An 8,210-nucleotide genomic window follows, 5' to 3' on the forward strand; every position below is an offset into this window, starting at 1 on the left:
TAAGCTCCAGGAGTTGGTGATGGACAGAGAAGCCTGGCGTGCTGCAGTCCATGGCATCGCAAAGAGTCGGACACGACTGAGCGACTGAACTGAACTTGACTGAACATGCCAATGTTTTCCTCTTCCTTTCGTGTGGCTTAACAGATAAAGGGGACACGGCTTGCTCTCTTGGGGGAAGATCTTGCTATTTTTTTCTCTCTCATGCTGTTTTTTAGTCCTCGATCATGTCTGTTGTGAGAAGGCCAGGTGTGACCTGGACAACCTCTACTCTTGCTATCAGGGCGAATGTTTTCTCTTGTTTCCTAAGAGTAGGAGCTCTTAGGCCTGTGTTTGGTTATTGGGAGAGAAATAGAGACAGGGTACTATGATCACTTTGCTTCAAGGCTTTGCAATGTATTGGATGTTTGGTCAAAGAATCCAGGAATTCCTAAATCTTGTCTCAGACCAACAACCCCTCCATCAAATGACTTCCCATATCATCTGTATCAGTTAGGGCCCTGCAGGAAGCAGGTGGCATACTCAAACTAATTTGGGGAGATTTTTAAAAGGGATGACTACTAAAAATGTGGGCAGGGTTTAGGGAAACCAGTGATGGGTGGTGTATTATCCTGGAGTTAGCAACCCCAGGAAACTGTTACCCTTTTAGGTCTAAAGGCCTCGGGGAATGAGCAGTTCCTGCATGCCAGAGAGAGCTGTGGCTCTTTGGGACAGCCTCCTGACAGAAGCTTTGGCCTGTGGAAGAGGGAAGCAGTCAATCAGCCACAATCTGGCTGGCCAACAAGGATTCAGAGCAATCAGTCTCATACTCTCCCTGCCCCTCCACTCCAGCCAGTTCTTCCCATTGGCCAAACCTACCCAGAAGCGAGAGACAGACCTTGTTGATGAGGCCTATTAACGCAGTTCATGAGAGTTACCTTTCTGACGCACAGAGCAGGGTGAAAGGTGGAGAGTGGATTTGGAGGGGTAAATGAAAGCATTTAGCACAGCATCTTGATGTTACCTGCCTTCTACCTTATCCGCCAGGCACCTCTGTCCGTGGGGATTCTCCAGGCAAGAATACTAGAGTGGGTTGTCATGTTCTCCTCCAGATCTTACCAACCCAGGGATCAAACCCAGGTCTCCCACATTGCAGGTAAATTCTTTACTATCTAAGCCACCAGGAAAGCGCACCTTATCTATGACTCCTAACAAATATGTATATATATCACCCCAACTTGGAGAGGGGTGCCACAGGCCCTCAGTAGACAGAGGTGAAGATTGTTGCTAACCAGCCTACAATATGGGCTTCCCTGATAGCTCAGTTGGTAAAGAATCTGCCTGCAATGCAGGAGACCCTGGTTCAATTCCTGGGTTGGGAAGATCTGTTGGAAAGGATAGGTTACCCACTCCAGTACTCTTGGGCTTCCCTGTGGCTCAGCTGGTAAAGAATCTGCCTGCAATGTGGGAGACTTGGGTTCGATCCCTAGGTTGTGAAGATTCCCTGGAGGAGGGCATGGCAACCCACTCCAGTATTCTTGCCTGGAGAATCCCATGGACTGTATAGTCCATGGGGTCACAAAGAGTCAGACACAACTGAGCCACTTTCACTTCACTTCAGCCTACAATATACAGGGCAGCCCTCTGATAACAAAGAACTATCTGGTGCAAAATTTCAATAGTGCCAAGGTTAAGAAACCCTGCTCTTAGTGGAGAAAGGAAGGTCTTGGCTCTGTGAAAGGGAATCAGAGAGCAGGTGGAAAAAAGAGAAGGGTTTTTGTGTGTATGTGTTTGCTTTGGTCTGCTTGTTTTGATTTTTAAAAATTTTTTGAATTTAATTTTTTTGATGTGGACCATTTTTAAAGTCTTTACTGAATTTGTTACAGTATTGCTTGTTTGATGTTTTGGTTTTTTTGGCTGCAAGGCAGATGAGAGTAGTAGGAAGAACCTATGACAGGAAGTTTCCAGTTTTGTCTTTGGGAGCACGGCCCCCTGTTGGGGCCCAGCTGGGCTTACCGTCTGTATCTTGGGAATCAGCTGAATTGCAAAGTCAAGCTTCTTAGATACTGGATTGAGAGGTTTCAGGGGGAACATCTCAGACCATAGGGATGACCCTCTAAGTTTCCCTGCTCTTTGTGGCTTCTTGAAGTGGTACAGCAGACTCTAAAGAGCTGTTTCAAGATGGTTCAGCCAGACCCAAAGGTCTGGCCGAGTTCTTGCCTTTCCCAGGCTTTGGGGTTCTCTGCTTTTCAGCTCAAAGCTCTCAAAATGTTAATAAGTGGGGACTTAACATAGTCCTGAAATAGTTCTCAGGACACACAAGAAACGTCCCAGCTCAGAAAGTAAAGGAGTGTAGTCAGAAGTCCTTTATTAACTTGCTGATTAAACCTGATCTTTGCTTCTTTATTCTCTTCCTTCCTATAGCCCATTTTCATGTTATTTCCCTGCCTGGCTGTGCTTTGGTTAGAGAGAAGGGACAGGCAGAAAAGAAAACTTTGTATCAGCTGCCTTTGGCAAGTTATTAACAGACTCAATGAAAAAATGAGGAAGTAATGAATACAATTACCTTTAAAAAAAAATCAGGATTAACAATTGACCACGCTATCCCTTCCTCCATCACCATGTCTTGACTGGGCTGTATTATAGCTTGAATGAGTTTAATTATTTATCAGGTTTTATTTATTTTTTTAACAAGTAATTAATTTACATCATTTAAAAACAAACAGACAAAGGATTTAGATAAAGAGAGGACAGTCCCCTCTCTCTGTCCTCCCAGCCCATCCCCAAAAGCAATGTTCGTCCAGAGATGGTCTACTGCTATACAAATATGCATATATACTCTCCTTTGATTTTTTCATCTCATTCAAATAATAGTATATTTGCTTGTTACTCAGTAATGTATCTTGGAAATCCTTCCATATCAGTTAAGAACTTCTTAAAAATTGGTTCTATGGTATTATATGGATATATCCTAATATATCTGGCCAAAAAGTTACTTGTTTTTAAAAAGCTTTGAATCTGTTTCAAACTAAAAAGAAGGCTCAACTAAAAACACAACTGAAAGTTTAGGCATGAAAGACCATTTGCTTCTATCATTTTGTAAAACTTTTATTCTCTCATCTTCCTGAGATTTTCCTGAGTATTTTCCCCAGCATTTGCCCCTTAACTTCAAACCTCTACAAAATAGCTGCTCAGCACCATGCAGTGTCCCAAAGGCTAGGATACTGCTTACAACTTAAACCATGTCTGTTTTATTAAATTACGGCGTGTTTACTATTTTTTTTTCTCATGGAAAGCCAGCCTGAGCCAGTCAAACAATATCAACATCAGAAAAGCCTATTTTGGCTTGGGACAAGACATTGCACCTCTCTGTTCCCTGGTTTTTCCATTAAAACAAAAAAAAATCTAGGTAGTATACTGGGGACCTTAGCAGCTTGGAACCTTTGTACCAGCAGGGCTGGTTCAAACACAGCTTATCTGCGCTGTGTTTCTGTGGACAGCCAGGACCCGTGTAAAAGAAGAACATATTTTAAGTAAAGAAAGAACTTGCTGCATTTGGAAGCCAAAGAGAGGGCAGGCAGAAGAGCCATCAGGGTGCAGAGCGGGCTGGGGCTCCAGGGCTTTGAAATCCTTTCCAGCGTTGTCACTTGAATGTCGAACACGTTATTCTCAGAGGACACTAAAGAGAAGTACAGGTACCGTGGGCTCCAGGGGGATTCATTATTCAAGGCACAAAATTTCCTACTCTGGCCTGCAACACATTATAATTCAAATGAGTCCAGCACAATAGAAGAAAAATATGCAAGCAGATTTCTCTCTGTCGTGTTTTTTCCCCCTCCTCTCTGAAGCCCTGTAATTACAGCAGGCAGGTGGAGCATCTGGGGTGTGGGGGAGTCCACTGTATTTTTACCTTCCCAGGAACGCGACTTGCCTACCACATCAATATATTTTATTTTTAATTAAGTGCCTATTGCAAAATCTGAGTCCCTCTGCAAAAGTCTGATTCACAACTCCCCCCCCACCACCACCACCCGCGCCCCGCGGTTCCTCCAGATGCTGCTGCTATTATTGTCTCAAATTTCCCCTCTTAAAATTTGCTCTTTTAGTGAATTACTTATGGCTTTTCCTGAACTCTGCAGCTCTGAGGCGGTCTAATTGCGGGACCTTCACCTCTTTTTTTTTTTTTTTTCGTTTGCTCAGAGCACCTGAGTTGGTTTCTTGGCGTGCCCAGCAGCGCCCTGTGCCCCGAGTGAGCGGTTCAGACTCAGGAGCCCCTTCCTCTTCCTGGCTTTCCCCGCGGCGGTCATGCGGGGGTGGGGTTGGCGCTGTGTCCATAAGAGACCTCCCGTCCTGCGTCCCGGGGCAGCGGACCCCGGCCCTGCAGCTACCACCCACTTTCCGCCTGCCGCCCCCCCCCCCCCCGCCTCCACCCTCCTTGTGAAGCCTGGGCTTTGTGGGCTCTGGTGTCGGAGCCTCATTGGAGGAGGCCACAGGATCCGAGACCCCTATGTTAGTAAAACCCCCCTTGATGTGGGCGCGCCGGGCAGAGTAGGCAGGTGGCTGAGGGGTGGGGGGACCAGGCAGTCCCCAGGGATGGCGCGGGAGTGTCCCCGCTGGCCACGGCGGAGGCGGAGGGTGCCTTTTGTGATCGGGGAAGTCCGGAGTCCAGGAGGGGCGGGAACTCACGTCCCGGGATGACCTCGCCCAGAGACCCCGGACCGACGACCTCCGGGCAGCGTGGGGGTTCTCGGGGGTCCCCCCGCAACCGCAAGGAGAAGAAAGCTGCCCTCGACCAGGAGCCTCCAGGCACAGAGAGGGGCTGGGCTGGGGTGGAGGCAGGCCGCTGCGGGGTCCCTGCGGCCGACTGTCTGGGCTGGGTGCGCCTCCCGGATTGATTCCGGCTGGATGAGCCCTGGTCCCCTCTCTGGGCACCAGAAACAGGATGCAAATGAATTCCCAGCAATGCTCGGGCCTCGCGGCTCCCGGCCACCGCACTGCCACTCTGGCGGTCAGGGGGCGTTTCTGCCTCCTAGGGGCAATTTGAGGCGTGCTCCGGGGTTGGTCCGGGACAGTGGAGGGAGGCGGCAGCCCAAGTACTGCTGAGGCTGGGCTGTCAGCACTTGCGGAGAGCAGCAGCAGCCACCTCAGTCTCTAGTGAATCTTAACCAAGGGCAGGAGAGTCAAGAGTGTTTTTAGGCTGGGAGAGAAATCTATCTGCGGAAAAGAAACCCACATGTGGACAACAGGGGCCAAGCCTGGAGTGAGGCCCCTATGCTGCCTCTTGGACCTTCTTCTGGCAGGGTCAGCCCGTGTCCATGCGTCCAGTTTCCAGGGCAAGGACCTGTGCTGGGGGCCGATCCCACTCAAGAAGGGTGGGAAGAGTTGGGGGCTGATGACTTGTTTGTTCTCAGGGAAGGACCAGCCGCGGTGGGACCAGCAGGGTGCTGAGGGGAGGAGGTCAGCTTCCTCTGAGAAGCTTGTGGGTCAGCTGTGTGACTCCGCCGGACCCTCCTGTTCTTGGTGGCCCAGAGACTGGACTTGGGGCTCTGTGATTCCTTTTTTTTTTTTTTAGTAATTTCTGTTCTATTTTTTGTTCTCATTACAAAATCAGTGCATGTTTATTGTGCGTGTATGCTCAGTTGCTCAGTGGAGTCAGACTCTTTGCGACCCCCTGGACTATAGCCCACAAGTCTCCTATGTCCATGGGATTCTCCAGGGAAGAACATTGGAGTGGGTTGCTATTTCCTCCTCCAGGGGATCTTCCCAACCCAGGAATTGGAACCCACATCTCCGGCCTTATAGGTAGATTCTTTACCATCTGAGCCTCCAGGGAAGCCCATGGCTCACAATGCATGTCTTTAATTATTTCCTTAAGACTTATAGCTCAAAACAGTTGGGTTAACTGCTCTGCATTAAAAAAAAAAAAAAAGTTTTAGTACATTTTGCTGAATTGGCCTTTAGAAAGGTTATGTCAATTCATACTCTCACCTGCAGAGAATGTAAAAGTCTGTTGCCAGAATTCATCAAGAATCATGAATATTAGTCTTTTTGTTCTTTTGTCTTTGACTATTTTTAAATTGGAGTATTCGTCTTTTACTTAACTGCTTTGTAAGAGTATTTTATGTATTCAGTCTATTAATTCTTCCTCCTCTGTTTTGCAGCTCCCCCAAGTTATCAATTGCTTTTCACATTTAAATTTACATTTGAAGTTTTTGTGTAATTGAAATTCTTAATATTTTAATTTATAGTTTCTGCCTTTGGTAACCATTCTATAAAGCTCTTCTTCCTACCTCAGGATTTTCTCTCTGCCTATATGTTCCTCTAGTACTTGTATTGTTTAAAACAATAATAATTGTTAATTTTTTGATTCATATGGGATTTATTTTGATATATGGTACAAAATAGGAACCTTAAGTTTTCTCCCTGCCTATTCTCCCTACCCTCCTTGTTGGTTCCAGTCTTTTTGACTCTGGGACCCACTGTAGCCAGTTCCCAAACAAGCAGAGCCAGAAGGGAAGATCTGGTGGCAGAGATCCTGCCTCAAGGAAGCTCAGAAACTTGAAGTGAGGGATTGAGAAACTTCCTGAAGCAGCAGTATGATCTGTTTTGTAGCAATATATGATTGGAATCACATAGATGTGGGTGAAGTCCAATTTCTGCCTCTTTTACTCTGTGGAACCTGGAGCAAGTCACTTGATTTATTTAAATCTCAATTTTGTATCTGTAAAACTGGCATACTAATAGCACCTACCTCAAAAGATGGATGTGAGGATAATGTGATAATATGTTTGGCACATAGCAAGCACTCAATATTATCAGTAGAAGTGGGTAGAGGGCGCTTCCCAGATGGCTCGGTGATAAAGAATCTACCTGCCAATGGAGGAGACTCAGGTTCAATCCCTGGGTTGAGAAGTGCCCCTGGAGGAAGAAATGGCAACCACTCCAGTATTCTTGCCTAGAAAATTCCATGGCCAGAGGAGTCTGTTGGTCTACAGCCCAGGGGCTTGGACATGACTGAGCAACTGAGCATACTCGTAGTAGGTAGAGAGAAGATAAGGAACTGCATATGATATGGAGATATTAAAAAGAAACACAAGCTGTCAATAATTATAGAAATAAAGGTAATGAGTACATGTGTTACAGTTATAATTTGAGTTCAAGAGAATTTCTCCAGACCAATTAGGGTTTCCTGTGGGAGGAAAAAAGAGAATCAGGGTGGGGCTGGGGTAGGGGCATGGCTCATATTTCTACAGCCTGGATCTACCAGAGTCTGGACTTCAACTAAACTCAAGACATTTCAAAAGAATCGGGTAGCATTTCTGTTCTCAAACCCTGTCCCAAATCTTTCTGATGGACCTGTGTGGGTTGAAGAGAGTCAGCTGAACCAGTCAGCGTTTGGAGAGCTTACAGGACAGAGAGCACTGGGGCTTGAGGCTCTAAATGGGCAGCCATCTCCCTCTGGCTCACCCCCAGCTGAGCATTGCTGCAAAGAGAAATAGTCACTGGACACGAGCCAGGGGCACCAGTCAGCTTAACCAGAGGAATCAATGGACACTGTGTTTTGCCTCTGCAAATGAGGAAAATGACATGGTGAGAAGGCATATGCCTTGTCCAGAATCACAAATCCCATGGGGCAGAGAAAGCAGAGAGAAACATTGCCTCAGAAGGAGCCATTTCCCATCGTGAGGATGCCTGGAGCCCAGCCTCGATTAACAAAGGCATGGGATGCTGCTGCTCAGCTCCTGAGCAGTGGAGGCCCAGTGTATTTTTTTTATGAGGCATGGACAATGAGTAACCGTTCAAAAGGCCAAAGCCGCCTTTTAGAAAAAGGCAAATATTTTAGGAATCCCTTGTTACTAGGCAAATGCCTGATTGCTTTTTAGGGGAGTGAGACTTAGCCTGATGCCCTGTATGGAGGACTTCAAGCTTGGGTTCTGGATTTTGCTTCACTGGGGCGTGTGTGTGCATGCATGCTAAGTCGCTTCAGTTATGTCATACTCTGTGCGACCCCATGGACTGTAGCCCACCAGGCTCCTCTTTCCATGGGGATTCTCTAGGCAAGAATACTGGAGTGTGTTGCGGTGCCTTCCTCCAGAGGTTCTTCCCAACCCAGCGGTCGAACCTGCATCGCTTGTGTCTTATGCATTGGCAGGTGGGTTCTTTACACCTAGGCGCCACCAGTGGTTCTCAATTCTGGCTGTATATTGGAATTAACTCTGGAGCTCTAAAACAAA

General features: G+C 46.9%; 1 long non-coding RNA gene across 1 annotated transcript; it reads right to left on the minus strand.

Moving 5' to 3' along the window:
• Positions 1 to 3,068: 3,068 nt before the first annotated feature.
• On the minus strand, positions 3,069 to 4,312 carry LOC120879555. Its single transcript, XR_005724819.1, has 2 exons — positions 4,182 to 4,312; positions 3,069 to 3,727 (listed from the first exon to the last, which is right to left on the minus strand). It is a non-coding gene; the product is annotated as an uncharacterized LOC120879555 (long non-coding RNA).
• Between the last annotated feature and the right edge of the window lie 3,898 nt (positions 4,313 to 8,210).

The sequence above is a fragment of the Oryx dammah genome, unplaced genomic scaffold (genome assembly GCF_014754425.2).
Source record: "Oryx dammah isolate SB20612 unplaced genomic scaffold, SCBI_Odam_1.1 HiC_scaffold_20, whole genome shotgun sequence".
In the NCBI taxonomy this organism is placed as follows: Eukaryota; Metazoa; Chordata; class Mammalia; order Artiodactyla; family Bovidae; genus Oryx; species Oryx dammah.